Source organism: Ascaphus truei, unplaced genomic scaffold (assembly GCF_040206685.1).
Source record: "Ascaphus truei isolate aAscTru1 unplaced genomic scaffold, aAscTru1.hap1 HAP1_SCAFFOLD_1556, whole genome shotgun sequence".
Taxonomy (NCBI): domain Eukaryota; kingdom Metazoa; phylum Chordata; class Amphibia; order Anura; family Ascaphidae; genus Ascaphus; species Ascaphus truei.
This window is the reverse complement of record NW_027454446.1, coordinates 15,832-33,224: the sequence shown is the minus strand read 5'-3', so window position 1 is coordinate 33,224 and position 17,393 is coordinate 15,832. Positions and strand designations below refer to the sequence as shown.

The window sequence follows — 17,393 nt, the reverse complement described above, 5'->3', positions numbered from 1 at the left end:
CTCTACATACTATCATTTGGTGACTTCATCAATGCTTTTGGCCTTAGATATAATCTCTATGCGGATGATACACACACAAATCTATCCACCCCTGTTCTCACTCCTGCAATCCAGTCCCTACTCTTGGGTTGTCTCCTGGCTATATGCTCATGGATGGCACTCCACTGCCTTAAACTTAATGTCTAACACTGGGCTCATATTATCCCCTTTCTCCATCACAGTAAACAGTACTACCATCTATCTTGTCATCAAACATGTTGCATAGGAGTAACATTTGGCTCTTCAATTCCATCTCCATTCACATGCACGGCTATGGGTAAAATGTGTTGCCTCTTTCTCTGTAATATTGCCAAGATCTTCCCTTTCCCCTCTCAACCTACTGCTAAAACTCCAATGTATACTGTTATCCTATAGGTTATTTTAACATACTACTAACAGGCCTCCATGCTTCACAACTTTCTCCTATGCAAAACTCTGCTGCTTGAATTATCTCACTTTCTCCCACAACAGTCTCTGCTCATCTCCTTAAATCCCTGTCCTGGCATCCCATCAAGTTTTTGTATCACCTACAAAGTTCTCCTCCTTACCTTTTTGTTAAGGCTCTCCATTAATCTGCTCCTTCTTGCATATCATCTTTGATCTCTCGTTATGCCCTTGCTTGTCTCTTGCACTATAACCATAACTGTCTCCTGTAAACTTCTTTCACCTCTACTGTTCTCTCACTTGCCTGAAACCATTTTCCATCACTGCACCGTACATGTGAAACTTCCTCACACTCAGTATATGCCAACATAACCTCTTCCACCCACATGTAAGACCAATCTTAAAATTCACGACTTAAATCAAGCATTTAAAAAACTTTGACTCGTGGCTACTGTCCCACACCCACAGTCACTGCTAACAACTATTGTTCCCAAGATGTGCTTTCTACTAATTGTACCCACCATTAAGGACAAGCATTGTCATCTACTGCACTTCTTCCCCCAACTGCTGCCTCTCTTTAAGTCTTCTAACATTTCTATTAGATTGTAAAGTTCCCAGGGCAAGGATTTACTTTCCTATAATCTGTTTTTATTTTTCGCACTTATTTTTTAATTATTTTTCCCCTCTCCCCTAATGATATACATATAGGTTTTCCTGTCATTTGCATGACAGAGTTATTATGGTTAACTATTGCATCATGTAGACTGCCTTTTCAGTGTGATGTAATTGATTCAGTACTTTGTGTGCAGACTGTGACTGCAGTACAGTGTCAAGAACATTAATGACTTGTGTGGTAGAAGCTCTAGAAGGAACACAGCTATGGGAGGGAGGTGGATTTACTTTGGATCACATGGTTTGGCGCAAGGTTCATTGTATGTATGATCATAACCATGCAATGCTTAACTTTTATTTCAGGAGGGAAGAACAGTGAATATTGAAGCCATGTGTTTCTTTTCTGTCAGAAGAGAAATTTTGAAAGACAGTTGAAGAGGAGGAAAATGACTACACAGAGACAGATAAGCAATGTGTATATTTCTCATTTAGTATTTGTCGTTTTGTTGACTCCACACAATCCAGCTGCTAAGGGTTTCGCATTGGACATATTCCCCTCTACTCTACCCTTCCTGTGATCTGTACCATGCAGGTTTTTGTTGATTCAATACATCATGAGTAGAGTGTGGCTGCTGTATGAAGTATTGACCCAAGGACCACATCTACTACCATTCATAACAAGAACATGTGCAGTAGCGCACTGCTGTAGTTCTATGTGTTTTATTAAAGGTTGAAGTGGTGCAATCATATGAATCTGGAGTGGGATGAATCCTGTTTGCATCATATGGTTTCATCTAGGCCAGTAGAGTATATCTCTCAGTACAGGTTACACATGGCATCAGTAGTAGTGATTTAAAGAACAGAAAAAACAAGAGAAACTTCAATGTTGATAACAAAGCCAAGTAATGTTGAAGATACTCCTTTAACTATTTATTTGATCAGTCTGTACTGTCTACTCCCCACACAGCTACTAAGTCTTCCATTTGAGATACATTCACCTCCTACTCTGCACTGCTGTTCTGTCCTCTATTCAGAGATGAGTTCCAGTCATGTTTACCACTCTGAATCACTCTGCAGTCATTGATTCAGCACATCATGGGTAGAGCATGGCTACAGATACAGTAAGCTTTATTTTACCGGCTGATCATCCATAATATTGCATTAAAACATAGAATATTACTCAGTTTCCAAAAGATTCAGTGATGCTAATAATGCAGAATCTTACAACACATCCCATCATAATGCACCAGAGGAAGAAATAATCCTTGCTACACTACCGACACGTTTTATTGAAGCACGGCTAGCACCGCAAGCCGGGGGATGCCCCGGCGTGCTAGCCGCACTCCCTCAGCGTGCCGCGCATCACCGATGCACGGTCACGCGTCATCGGGTGCCTGCGCCCCCTGCACGCGCGTCCAGGGCTCCCCGAGGGAGCACTGGTGTCCCGCGATGTGGGGGACAGCGGCAGGGGGTTCCGGGGGACCCGACGGACCCGGCAGCGGAAGGGAGAAAGCCCCGATCGGAGGGCGCTCCTCCGCTGCTTCGGCGTGCGCCCGGCACCCTCCGGCGCGCGCCAGGTTACTGCTGCGGCCAAGAACGGGCAAATGCTCGAATAAACTCGGCCGCAGCAGTATATCTGTACATTGTGTGACGTTTGGCCTCCATGACCATTGATAGCAAATACATATTTTGTATTGAGCGGCTGTGTTATGATGTAGTTGTTATTGATCATCATTGAGATATAATCACAAGAATCTTATGCAAAGGGAAAATGTCTGCAGCATAGTGGGATTTCAGCTCCCAAACTTCTGTAATATTAATGCAATGTCTTACTTTTATTGCAGTGAACACTGAAGAGACGGATCTACGACAACACTGCACAGGACAAGAGCAAACACTACAAGCAGCAAAATGATCTTGCAGTTGCAAGTATGTTCTGTAATGTGCACAATTATTATTTATGGGCTACACACCACAGTGCTGGACATATTCTGTTAACTTCTACCCCTACCATGGAGATGTCTTCCTGTGATTGATTCAGTACATCATATGCACAGTGTGGCTATGATATGATGGATGGATTTAATGAACCCACCACCCACTGACATCTGCATCATCTTCTGTAAAGTGCAGCAGGATATTATCAGCATTTGGGGTGGTATAATCTGGGGCATCTATGTGCTTTTGTGCCTGGATAAGTTCCTCCAGCTGAACCACCCCCCTATACCTGCCACACAGGCATACTTACAGAGCACACTTACTTATGCACACTGACACTTGGAATACACACACACACACACACACACACAGACACTGTCATGCATGCAGTGTCCTGTATGCAGAGTACAGAAAGTCTCCACCTTACTCTGGCCCGTACTCATGGCCTATCCCCAGCATCTGTCATCCACAACCTCTGTTCCCTCCCTGTAAAGTGCTGCACTAACACACCTGGGTCAGCGCTGCAGCTGATCACAGTGCCGGATCATGATGTCAATGGGATAGGCAGCAGAGCTGATTGACAAGTCAATCAATGCAGCTCCGCAATATATGCACCAAAAGAGATTTCTGTACCCCCTGTCAGGCTACTCCCTGGGCAGCGACCCTTCTCACCCCTCTCATTCCACCTCTGATCACAATAATCTCTCTTGGAGTGTGTAGCAAATTGGAGTTGGGGGAATCTCACCTCTGTAGTGCATGGTCACAATCTGGGCACTGTACCCAAATATTGGGCAATGTGGCACGTCTTACAGTAGAGAATAGAATAAGTAACTATATTCTTTACTTGTGTATTAAGGAACTTATTTGCAATAAAAATTCAGTCCACCTGGGACCAAGACTTTCTGGTTTTCTGAACAAAGTGGAATTGTTTTCCTATAATTTTATATTCTCTGAAATGTAACATCACAATAAAGTACTCCTATTTTTTTCCTTTGTGCTTTTTTATGGACTATTCCTTTATGTATTTCACTTAATGGGACTAATTACCTTACGATTAGATTTCACTTGTATTTTCTTGGGTTACTCTTTGGAATTTCTCTCTGTGTTCATTTATACTATCTTATTTAGAGCAGTCTTTGCCATTGGACCCCATTTCTTGCCAGAGAGATCTGTAACACAGAGTATTGAAGAGAGTACAGAACAGTGGTGAAGTAGATTTTTATGCTTCTAGGCAGCCTCCCTTCTCACCATGTATTCTGCCCCCGACGGTCTCTTGCACTGCTCCCTCCTACACCCACTCTCCTCACTCTTCCCTCCCCTCCCCGCTATCACTCAATGACCCCCTCTCATTCAATCCTGCTCCCTTACTCCTCCCCTCACTCATTCTTCCTTCTGCACACACAATCCTCCCGAATATCACTCCCAAACAACACACACACTAATTCTCCCCACAATACACACTATAATACCTCCTTGTGACGATAGCTTCCACAGGCTTATTAATATTACACAAAAATAATTGGGTTTGAACTGAACGAGGCTTAAGATATAATAAATTGTATTTATTCCTTAGAATATAGGTGAACACAACAGATAATACAGTAACGAACAAGAAGTACACTTACTTAAGGGTTGGGGAATGAGAAGTATGATGTAGCATTTCTTTCAGCAGTGAGGAAATCATTCAGGTGATATCAGGTAACCATATCAGCAAACGAAGACAAAGGATATATGGGTGGACAGCAGTTTATAAACCATTCTCCTTCTATTCTTAACCTTAAGCACAGGGGATTGGTTTACAATTACCTCCAGCCACTCACTAACGTGGGAAAGCATTCTGACCCATGCCCCCCTGCTAGTTGGCACATGCGCAGTAGAACTCTGGGGGTCTCATTTCTGAAGCCCCACATTTACGTCAGGAATGCCAGACAGTCTACCATTTGGAGTTCTGGCAGGAAAACCTTTGTTGAAAGGTGTTAACTGGAACACTTAAGACCTGCCCTGGTTTGGGCTTCGGATAAACAGTGAGGGTGATAAAACTCTTTGAACAGCACTTAAATCCTAGACATAGCGGCGTCCCCAGGGCCATCTGCTACCTTATGGCCCAAAAGAATCTCTTCTGGGTCTTTGTCCATACCTTAAGATACACTATTAAGCATAAAACATAAACGTATTAAAATATCCGGTTCCGTTAGGTTTAGCAGGTCCAAACTTCCCAGTTCGCATTGCCAGAACTGGGACACCATATGGTCCAAAAAGCGACTTGCTACGACCTAAGAAACCGAAGTTACACCAATGCACATTAAATCATTTTAATACAAAAATCTCCATTGAAAAAGAAATCTCAGCTTTTCACTAAATCCCCATTGAAAACAACGGGCAGCTCCGCCATAGACTTTCAATGGTAAATCGCCGCCATTGAAGTCAATGGGGGTTTTCTGCCATTGAAGTTTATGGGAAAAGTCCCGAACTTCAAGGGGGTCCATACTCCGTCGGGTTGGTCCAAGCGGGTCAAGGATGGTTCTGCAGCGATGCCGGAGCAGTGGCTACAGATACCCCAAACCCTGATCCGCTGAACCCTCCGGAACCGGAGATATGGATTCCTAAAATTCAGCATTTCTCACTTAGTCATTTTTCTGAGCCGTTTCTGCCGCCGCCGGCAAAGCCTATGGCGCGACCCGCTCTATCTGGTTCGACCCTTATCGGGGGTCCAGGATTCGGGGACCCGGTGGTGGTCGAGTGGGGGGACGCTTAGGAACTAGGGGCAAAAAGAATTTTATCCCTAGGTGCCCTAAAACAGTTTATTTCCCCGCTAATTGACGTTGAACTTGACCCAGTGATTTTAGCTCTTTTGAAGGACATTGTATCCGCTTTGCGGTTTGCGGTCTGGACGGCAGCCAACTAGGTTACCTCGAGGCATCTCCATTGAAGTCAATGAGCCCATTGACTTTCAATGGGAAACCGCCGCTCTCCCTCTCGGACGCCACCTGCTGGTCACTACAGGAAACAGGACGAAAACAGCACAAATTCCTATTGAAATGCATTGAGCCCTAATGGCGGCCAATGGGGACCTGCAAAATGGTGCCCGAAAAGGCGGGAAACTTACACAAAGAGCTATAATCATTAAAGAATTATTAACCCTTGTGCTCCCGGATCGATTCTAGTGTGTGTGTGATGCAAACACTGAGTAACCAGACATTACAATGGAACAGGGGAAAATACATTTACATGTCATAACAAGGGTTACATCACATTTCTGGACCTCAGCCCAGTTAACCCCTTGTCTCCCTGGTGCGGTCAGGGGTGGCCAAATGGGGTGCAACCCCTTTAATACCGGGCCACCCCCTCTCTCCCTCTACACCTCCCCTTCTTAATGCGTGTCCTGTGGCCCACTGGCCCTGACGGGGAGTGGGGCACTGCTGGCACCATTAATGAATTCAGTCTCAGAGGGATAGTCCTGGCGTGAAAGTCCATCAGCATTGCTGTTTTCACTACCCTTTTTGTGCTGAATGGTGAATTCAAATTCTTGCAAAGCCAAGCTCCATCTCAGCAGTTTGGCATTTTCCCCTGATACCCTCTGTAGCCAGCTCAGGGGATTGTGGTCGGTAATGACCATGAAAGCGCTCCCATAGACATAGGGCTGGAGCTTTTTGAGTGCCCACACAATGGCCAAGCACTCCTTTTCAATGGTGGCATATGCCACCTCCCTGGGGAGCAGTTTGCGACTGAGATACACCACAGGGTGCTCTTTGCCGTCGTCCCCCACCTGGCTCAACACAGCCCCCACACCAAAGTCTGAGGCATCAGTCTGAATAAGAAAATGCTTGGTATAATCTGGGGCAGTCAGGATGGGGGCCTCAGCAAGCGCAGCTTTCAGTGCCTGGAAAGCAGTTTCACAGCAGGAGACCAGGTAATAAGCACAGGCAGTTGCTTCTTAGTCAGATCAGTCAGGGGTTTGGCCACGGCGCTGTACTGTGGGACAAATTTCCTGTAGTACCCTGCGGTGCCCAAAAAGGCCATGACCTGTTTCTTGGTTTTTGGAACAGGCCACTGAACTATGGCTTCTACCTTGGCTGGCTCTGGCTTGAAATGCCCTCCACCCACCCTGTGCCCTAAGTACAGGACTTCTGCCATACCTACCATACACTTAGTGGGTTTTAAGGTAAGCCCAGCCTCCCTGATTCTATCCAGCACCGCAGCTACATGTCCTATGTGGGATTCCCAGGAATTACTAAAGACAGCAATGTCATCTAAGTAAGCCCTGGCATAGCTCTGCATCCCTTCCAGTAACCTATTGACCAGGCGTTGGAAGGTAGCCGGGGCATTCTTCATCCCAAATGGCATCACCAAAAACTCATAGAGGCCACTTGGAGTGAAGAATGCTGACTTCTCCCTAGCCTCCAGGGTCAGGGGAATCTGCCAGTAGCCTTTGCTCAGATCCATGGTGGTCAGATACTTTGCCCCCGCGAGTTCATCTAGTAACTCATCCATGCGGGGCATGGGGTAAGCATCTGACACCGTCCCAGCGTTGAGCAACCGGTAGTCCACACAAAACCGGGTGGTTTTGTCCTTCTTAGGCACTAGGACTACTGGACTTGCCCAAGGGCTCTGGGACGGAGTAATTACCCCTAGGGTCAGCATCTCCTCAATCTCTCTCTCCATACTTGTCTTGACCTCTGCTGACACTCTATAAGCGTGCTTATGCAGACGCTGCAGGTCCCCTGTGTGTACTGGGTGTTTGGTGAGATGTGTGGTCCCTGGCATGTCAGTGAAGAGGGCGCTATACTGAGCTAGCATGTCCCTGGCTTCTCCCTTCTGCCTAGCACTCAACTGTGCCCCGATCTCTACCTGCTCAACAGTGTTTCCTTGCTTTGCCTCCCCTAGGAGATCAGGCAGAGCATTGCTCGCCGGATCCTCCAGCAGTGGGCTACAAATGGCCATTACTGCTCCCATACTCGGTGCTCTGTATTCCTTTAACATATTAATGTGATATGTCTTGTGCCTCTCAGGCGCTACCTGTACAACATAGTTGCACTCATTCACCTTTCGGATAACCGGGTACGGTCCCGACCAGGCAGCCATCAGCTTGTTCTCCCGAGTGGGTTTGAGAACAAGCACCTGCTGTCCTGGGATGAATTCTCTGCTACGGCCTGCTGGTCATACCATTGCTTCTGCTTGGTCTGAGAAGCCCTGAGGTGGTCCTGGGCCACCCCCATAAGCATCTCTAACCGGTCTCTGAGATCTACTACATACTGGATCACTGAAGCATCAGTAGCAGTAGTCTCCCCCTCCCATCCCTCACGGAAGAGGTCCAGAGGTCCACGTACCCTGCGGCCATATAGTAGCTCGAAGGGGGAGAAGCCTGTAGATTCTTGCGGTACCTCTCGGTATGCAAACAGCAAGTGCTGCAGGTGAATCTCCCAGTCTTTCCCCTCCACCTCTATAAAGGTCCGAAGCATCTGCTTCAGGGTACCATTAAACCTCTCACATAATCCGTTTGTTTGGGGATGGTAAGGGGAAGTGCGCTGGTGCTGTACACCGCAGGCATCCCAGAGACAATGTAACAGTTCACTCATGAACTGCGACCCCTGATCAGTTAGGATCTCACTAGGGAAACCTACCCTAGCAAAAATGTTCAGCAAAGCTGCTGCCACTGTCTTGGCACTTATGGTGCCCAGCGCTACCGCCTCAGGGTACCGGGTGGCAAAATCCACCACCGTGAGGATGTAGCACTTCCCTGACCTGCTAGGAATCATGAGGGGTCCTATCAGGTCCATCGCTACCTTCTGGAAGGGTTCCCCTATTATCGGTAGGGGTCTCAGGGGTGCCTTCACACGGTCGCCCGCCTTACCTACTCGCTGGCAGGCATCACAGGAGCGGCAGAAATCAGCCGCATCCCTGGATGCCCCCGGCCAGAAATAACGCTGCAATAACCGGGCTCGCGTTCTGGTGACCCCCTGATGTCCCGCTAACGGAATAGAGTGAGCTACCCGTAACAATTGCTGTCGGTACCCCTGGGGTACTACTAGCTGTCGCTTACCGGTCAATCCCTTCTCTATTCTCGGGTTCCCTTCTTCTCTGTATAGGAGTCCCTTATGCCATAGGCAGCGCTCAGTGCCCTCCCCTGCCTGAGATTCGGACGCCCGAAGTCTCACGCCGGCCAGGGTAGGGTCTGCCTTCACTGCCTCCCTAAACTGGGCTCCTAAATCTGCCCCCCCCCCCAGTCATGTCATTGTCAGGGGAAGGGGACACGGTAAGGGGGAACAGTAAGTCAGCCTGTGGTTGCAACTGATCCTGGCTTACCTCCCTGGGCTCCTCTGTGCCCTCCGCTAACGTTGGTCCCAAAGGCTGGGGGACTGGGGTGGCCACCGCCGACATTGCCGCGGTCTGGCTCCGGGTAACCGCCGCCACTGCAGCGGGCTGGGGCACACGGTCGTAGGTGCAGGTCATCGGTCCCAGGTCATTGCCCAAAAGAATTTCAGCATCCAAACCTGGTAAAACCCCCACCTCCCGCACACCCTTGCCCACCCCCCAATCCAAAAAAATGCGGGCCACCTGCAGGAAACGTGGCTCTCCGTCAGCCACAGTGATCTGTATCCCAGGGCCTGGGATCAATTCCTCTGGCCGGACCATATCAGGTCGGACCAGGGTCACTGCAGCTCCTGAATCAAGTAAGCCAACTGCTTGCCGGTCACCGACTGTGACCGGGGTGAGATGCTTGCTCCTGCCGTCCGTCTGCTGCAGGTCTGCGCTGTGATGTCCTCCGCTCCTGGCTGTAGGCACTGAAGAAACCGGGGTAGGGGTGACATGGGACGTCTCGCTGGGAGTTGTTTCCATGACCGGTCCTGGTTCTTTGGTGGAAGCCACCCGCACGCGGGCTACCGGCTTTGCAGCTGGGGTGCGTTGCCCTCGATAGGGTCCGTTGGAACGCAGGGGTTCCGGGCAATCTGGTCTGATGTGACCAGTGCTGTTGCAATTGTAGCACCGGTGCTCATGCCGGAGCTCTCCCGCCTTCTGTGACCCGCTGCCCGCAGGCGGCTTTTGGGTCCACTGGGGGGTACTCACAGCTTTCTTGGCCGGCGCCGGTGGGGTTACCGCTTTGGCTGGTACCTTGGCGGTCATCTGGGACCGGCTGACCACATAGTCATCTGCCATCCTCGCCGCCTCGGTGTAGGTCTTGGGCTTTTTATCATACACAAAAGCCCTCACCGCCGGCGGGCACTGCTGCATGAGCTGCTCCTGAAAGATGAGGTCCAGCAGGCGTTGGTAAGTCTTGGCCTCAGAGCCCTCCACCCAGTGTAACCCATACAAAGCCATGCGGGTCACATAAGTGACATAGGTCTCCTGAGGGTGCCTCTCCTCCAGCCGGAACTTACCCCGGTAAGCTTCAGGGGTAAAACCATGCTGAAACAGCAAAAGTTCTTTCAGGTGGTCATAGTCATCAGCAAACTCCTCTGTAAGCGCCATCAAAGTCTGTTTAGCCAAGCTGGAGAGTAGCGGGTCCAGGCGTGCAACCCTATGCTGGGGAAGCACCCCGTACCGCCGGCACTGCGTTTCAAAGTTCCTTAGAAACATGTCAATCCGATCAGTGCCCTCCACATACTTGGTGAGACTGTGCTTGTCCAGTTGGAGTCCATCTCTGGGGGGTCGGACCGGGGGGCAATAAGCGGGTCTGTTCATTGCCATAGAGATAAACGTTAGGGTTAGGGTTAGGGTTAGGGTTATAGGGGAATACGAAAATTTAGGTATGTGACTCAGTTGGGTACTAACCAATCAGAGAAGAGTTAGGGTTGAAAGTTAGGGTTAAAAGTTAGGGTTGAAAGTTAGGGTTGAAAGTTAGGGTTGACACTTAGGATTATTTTTCTATTTTTGTTTGGCCCAGGGTTATAGGGGAATACGAAAATTTAGGTATGTGACTCATTTGGGTACTAACCAATCAGAGAAGAGTTAGGGTTGAAAGTTAGGGTTGAAAGTTAGGGTTGAAAGTTAGGGTTGAAAGTTAGGGTTGACACTTAGGATTATTTTTCTATTTTTGTTTGGCCCAGGGTTATAGGGGAATACGAAAATTTAGGTATGTGACTCATTTGGGTACTAACCAATCAGAGAAGAGTTAGGGTTGAAAGTTAGGGTTGAAAGTTAGGGTTGACACTTAGGATTATTTTTCTATTTTTGTTTGGCCCAGGGTTATAGGGGAATACGAAAATTTAGGTATGTGACTCATTTGGGTACTAACCAATCAGAGAAGAGTTAGGGTTGAAAGTTAGGGTTGAAAGTTAGGGTTGACACTTAGGATTATTTTTCTATTTTTGTTTGGCCCAGGGTTATAGGGGAATACGAAAATTTAGGTATGTGACTCATTTGGGTACTAACCAATCAGAGAAGAGTTAGGGTTGAAAGTTAGGGTTGAAAGTTGTTAGGGTTAGGGTTAGGGTTAGGGTTAGGGTTAGGGTTAGGGTTAGGGTTAGGGTTATAGGGGAATACGAAAATTTAGGTATGTGACTCATTTGGGTACTAACCAATCAGAGAAGAGTTAGGGTTGAAAGTTAGGGTTGAAAGTTAGGGTTGAAAGTTAGGGTTGAAAGTTAGGGTTGAAAGTTAGGGTTGAAATTTAGGATTATTTTTCTATTTTTGTTTGGCCCAGGGTTATAGGGGAATACGAAAATTTAGGTATGTGACTCATTTGGGTACTAACCAATCAGAGAAGAGTTAGGGTTGAAAGTTAGGGTTGAAAGTTAGGGTTGAAAGTTAGGGTTGAAAGTTAGGGTTGACACTTAGGGTTAGGGTTAGGGTTAGGGTTATAGGGGAATACGAAAATTTAGGTATGTGACTCATTTGGGTACTAACCAATCAGAGAAGAGTTAGGGTTAGGGTTAGGGTTAGGGTTAGGGTTAGGGTTATAGGGGAATACGAAAATTAGGGTTAGGGTTAGGGTTAGGGTTAGGGTTAGGGTTAGGGTTATAGGGGAATACGAAAATTTAGGTATGTGACTCATTTGGGTACTAACCAATCAGAGAAGAGTTAGGGTTGAAAGTTAGGGTTGAAAGTTAGGGTTGAAAGTTAGGGTTGAAAGTTAGGGTTGAAAGTTAGGGTTGACACTTAGGATTATTTTTCTATTTTTGTTTGGCCCAGGGTTATAGGGGAATACGAAAATTTAGGTATGTGACTCATTTGGGTACTAACCAATCAGAGAAGAGTTAGGGTTGAAAGTTAGGGTTGAAAGTTAGGGTTGAAAGTTAGGGTTGACACTTAGGATTATTTTTCTATTTTTGTTTGGCCCAGGGTTATAGGGGAATACGAAAATTTAGGTATGTGACTCATTTGGGTACTAACCAATCAGAGAAGAGTTAGGGTTGAAAGTTAGGGTTGAAAGTTAGGGTTGAAAGTTAGGGTTGAAAGTTAGGGTTGACACTTAGGATTATTTTTCTATTTGGGTTAGGGTTAGGGTTAGGGTTAGGGTTAGGGTTAGGGTTAGGGTTATAGGGGAATACGAAAATTTAGGTATGTGACTCATTTGGGTACTAACCAATCAGAGAAGAGTTAGGGTTGAAAGTTAGGGTTAGGGTTAGGGTTAGGGTTAGGGTTATAGGGGAATACGAAAATTTAGGTATGTGACTCATTTGGGTACTAACCAATCAGAGAAGAGTTAGGGTTGAAAGTTAGGGTTGAAAGTTAGGGTTGAAAGTTAGGGTTAGGGTTAGGGTTAGGGTTATAGGGGAATACGAAAATTTAGGTATGTGACTCATTTGGGTACTAACCAATCAGAGAAGAGTTAGGGTTGAAAGTTAGGGTTGAAAGTTAGGGTTGAAAGTTAGGGTTAGGGTTAGGGTTAGGGTTAGGGTTAGGGTTATAGGGGAATACGAAAATTTAGGTATGTGACTCATTTGGGTACTAACCAATCAGAGAAGAGTTAGGGTTGAAAGTTAGGGTTGAAAGTTAGGGTTGAAAGTTAGGGTTGAAAGTTAGGGTTGACACTTAGGATTATTTTTCTATTTTTGTTTGGCCCAGGGTTATAGGGGAATACGAAAATTTAGGTATGTGACTCATTTGGGTACTAACCAATCAGAGAAGAGTTAGGGTTGAAAGTTAGGGTTGAAAGTTAGGGTTGAAAGTTAGGGTTGACATTTAGGATTATTTTTCTATTTTTGTTTGGCCCAGGGTTATAGGGGAATACGAAAATTTAGGTATGTGACTCATTTGGGTACTAACCAATCAGAGAAGAGTTAGGGTTGAAAGTTAGGGTTGAAAGTTAGGGTTGAAAGTTAGGGTTGAAAGTTAGGGTTGACACTTAGGATTATTTTTCGATTTTTAGGGTTAGGGTTAGGGTTAGGGTTAGGGTTAGGGTTAGGGTTAGGGTTATAGGGGAATACGAAAATTTAGGGTTAGGGTTAGGGTTAGGGTTAGGGTTAGGGTTAGGGTTAGGGTTAGGGTTAGGGTTAGGGTTAGGGTTAGGGTTAGGGTTAGGGTTAGGGTTAGGGTTAGGGTTAGGGTTAGGGTTAGGGTTATAGGGGAATACGAAAATTTAGGTATGTGACTCATTTGGGTACTAACCAATCAGAGAAGAGTTAGGGTTGAAAGTTAGGGTTGAAAGTTAGGGTTGAAAGTTAGGGTTGACACTTAGGATTATTTTTCTATTTTTGTTTGGCCCAGGGTTATAGGGGAATACGAAAATTTAGGTATGTGACTCATTTGGGTACTAACCAATCAGAGAAGAGTTAGGGTTGAAAGTTAGGGTTGAAAGTTAGGGTTGAAAGTTAGGGTTGAAAGTTAGGGTTGAAAGTTAGGGTTGAAAGTTAGGGTTGACACTTAGGATTATTTTTCTATTTTTGTTTGGCCCAGGGTTATAGGGGAATACGAAAATTTAGGTATGTGACTCATTTGGGTACTAACCAATCAGAGAAGAGTTAGGGTTGAAAGTTAGGGTTGAAAGTTAGGGTTGAAAGTTAGGGTTGAAAGTTAGGGTTGACACTTAGGATTATTTTTCTATTTTTGTTTGGCCCAGGGTTATAGGGGAATACGAAAATTTAGGTATGTGACTCATTTGGGTACTAACCAATCAGAGAAGAGTTAGGGTTGAAAGTTAGGGTTGAAAGTTAGGGTTGAAAGTTAGGGTTGACACTTAGGATTATTTTTCTATTTTTGTTTGGCCCAGGGTTATAGGGGAATACGAAAATTTAGGTATGTGACTCATTTGGGTACTAACCAATCAGAGAAGAGTTAGGGTTGAAAGTTAGGGTTGAAAGTTAGGGTTGAAAGTTAGGGTTGAAAGTTAGGGTTGACACTTAGGATTATTTTTCTATTTTTGTTTGGCCCAGGGTTATAGGGGAATACGAAAATTTAGGTATGTGACTCATTTGGGTACTAACCAATCAGAGAAGAGTTAGGGTTGAAAGTTAGGGTTGAAAGTTAGGGTTGAAAGTTAGGGTTGAAAGTTAGGATTATTTTTCTATTTTTGTTTGGCCCAGGGTGATAGGGGAAAACGAAAATTTAGGTATGTGACTCATTTGGGTACTAACCAATCAGAGAAGAGTTAGGGTTGAAAGTTAGGGTTGAAAGTTAGGGTTGAAAGTTAGGGTTGAAAGTTAGGGTTGACACTTAGGATTATTTTTCTATTTTTGTTTGGCCCAGGGTTATAGGGGAATACGAAAATTTAGGTATGTGACTCATTTGGGTACTAACCAATCAGAGAAGAGTTAGGGTTGAAAGTTAGGGTTGAAAGGGTTAGGGTTAGGGTTAGGGTTAGGGTTAGGGTTAGGGTTAGGGTTAGGGTTATAGGGGAATACGAAAATTTAGGTATGTGACTCATTTGGGTACTAACCAATCAGAGAAGAGTTAGGGTTGAAAGTTAGGGTTGAAAGTTAGGGTTGAAAGTTAGGGTTGAAAGTTAGGATTATTTTTCTATTTTTGTTTGGCCCAGGGTGATAGGGGAATACGAAAATTTAGGTATGTGACTCATTTGGGTACTAACCAATCAGAGAAGAGTTAGGGTTGAAAGTTAGGGTTGAAAGTTAGGGTTGAAAGTTAGGGTTGAAAGTTAGGGTTGACACTTAGGATTATTTTTCTATTTTTGTTTGGCCCAGGGTTATAGGGGAATACGAAAATTTAGGTATGTGACTCATTTGGGTACTAACCAATCAGAGAAGAGTTAGGGTTGAAAGTTAGGGTTGAAAGTTAGGGTTGAAAGTTAGGGTTGAAAGTTAGGATTATTTTTCTATTTTTGTTTGGCCCAGGGTTATAGGGGAATACGAAAATTTAGGTATGTGACTCATTTGGGTACTAACCAATCAGAGAAGAGTTAGGGTTGAAAGTTAGGGTTGAAAGTTAGGGTTGAAAGTTAGGGTTGACACTTAGGATTATTTTTCTATTTTTGTTTGGCCCAGGGTTAAAGGGGAATACGAAAATTTAGGTATGTGACTCATTTGGGTACTAACCAATCAGAGAAGAGTTAGGGTTGAAAGTTAGGGTTGAAAGTTAGGGTTGAAAGTTAGGGTTGAAAGTTAGGGTTGAAAGTTAGGGTTGAAAGTTAGGGTTGAAAGTTAGGGTTGAAAGATAGGGTTGACACTTAGGATTATTTTTCTATTTTTGTTTGGCCCAGGGTTATAGGGGAATACGAAAATTTAGGTATGTGACTCATTTGGGTACTAACCAATCAGAGAAGAGTTAGGGTTGAAAGTTAAGGTTGAAAGTTAGGGTTGAAAGTTAGGGTTGACACTTAGGATTATTTTTCTATTTTTGTTTGGCCCAGGGTTATAGGGGAATACGAAAATTTAGGTATGTGACTTATTTGGGTACTAACCAATCAGAGAAGAGTTAGGGTTGAAAGTTAGGGTTGAAAGTTAGGGTTAGGGTTAGGGTTAGGGTTAGGGTTAGGGTTAGGGTTATAGGGGAATACGAAAATTTAGGTATGTGACTCATTTGGGTACTAACCAATCAGAGAAGGGTTAGGGTTAGGGTTGGGGTTGGGGTTGGGGTTGGGGTTGGGGTTGGGGTTAGGGTTAGGGTTAGGGTTATAGGGGAATACGAAAATTTAGGTATGTGACTCATTTGGGTACTAACCAATCAGAGAAGAGTTAGGGTTGAAAGTTAGGGTTGAAAGTTAGGGTTGAAAGTTAGGGTTGAAAGTTAGGATTATTTTTCTATTTTTGTTTGGCCCAGGGTTATAGGGGAATACGAAAATTTAGGTATGTGACTCATTTGGGTACTAACCAATCAGAGAAGAGTTAGGGTTGAAAGTTAGGGTTGAAAGTTAGGGTTGAAAGTTAGGGTTGACACTTAGGATTATTTTTCTATTTTTGTTTGGCCCAGGGTTATAGGGGAATACGAAAATTTAGGTATGTGACTCATTTGGGTACTAACCAATCAGAGAAGAGTTAGGGTTGAAAGTTAGGGTTGAAAGTTAGGGTTGAAAGTTAGGGTTGAAAGTTAGGGTTGAAAGTTAGGGTTGAAAGTTAGGGTTAGGGTTAGGGTTGAAAGTTAGGGTTAGGGTTAGGGTTAGGGTTAGGGTTAGGGTTAGGGTTAGGGTTATAGGGGAATACGAAAATTTAGGTATGTGACTCATTTGGGTACTAACCAATCAGAGAAGAGTTAGGGTTGAAAGTTAGGGTTGAAAGTTAGGGTTGAAAGTTAGGGTTGACACTTAGGATTATTTTTCTATTTTTGTTTGGCCCAGGGTTATAGGGGAATACGAAAATTTAGGTATGTGACTCATTTGGGTACTAACCAATCAGAGAAGAGTTAGGGTTGAAAGTTAGGGTTGAAAGTTAGGGTTGACATTTAGGATTATTTTTCTATTTTTGTTTGGCCCAGGGTTATAGGGGAATACGAAAATTTAAGTATGTGACTCATTTGGGTACTAACCAATCAGAGAAGAGTTAGGGTTGAAAGTTAGGGTTGAAAGTTAGGGTTGAAAGTTAGGGTTGAAAGTTAGGATTATTTTTCTATTTTTGTTTGGCCCAGGGTTATAGGGGTATACGAAAATTTAGGTATGTGACTCATTTGGGTACTAACCAATCAGAGAAGAGTTAGGGTTGAAAGTTAGGGTTGAAAGTTAGGGTTAGGGTTAGGGTTGAAAGTTAGGGTTAGGGTTAGGGTTAGGGTTAGGGTTAGGGTTATAGGGGAATACGAAAATTTAGGTATGTGACTCATTTGGGTACTAACCAATCAGAGAAGAGTTAGGGTTGAAAGTTAGGGTTGAAAGTTAGGGTTGAAAGTTAGGGTTGAAAGTTAGGGTTGAAAGTTAGGGTTGAAAGTTAGGGTTGACACTTAGGATTTTTTTCTATTTTTGTTTGGCCCAGGGTTATAGGGGAATACGAAAATTTAGGTATGTGACTCATTTGGGTACTAACCAATCAGAGAAGAGTTAGGGTTGAAAGTTAGGGTTGAAAGTTAGGGTTGAAAGTTAGGGTTGACATTTAGGATTATTT

General features: G+C 44.9%; 1 long non-coding RNA gene across 5 annotated transcripts in view; it reads left to right on the top strand.

Annotated features, from left to right (window-relative positions):
- The window catches only part of LOC142476303 (uncharacterized), a 46,557-nt gene extending 42,613 nt beyond the window's left edge, over positions 1–3,944 (top strand). For all 5 annotated transcript variants that reach the window (XR_012791521.1, XR_012791520.1, XR_012791522.1 and 2 more), the window contains 2 exons: positions 1,399–1,508; positions 2,880–3,944. This is a non-coding gene — a long non-coding RNA (uncharacterized LOC142476303). The remainder of the gene's footprint in view (positions 1–1,398; positions 1,509–2,879) is intronic.
- Positions 3,945–17,393: the final 13,449 nt, after the last annotated feature.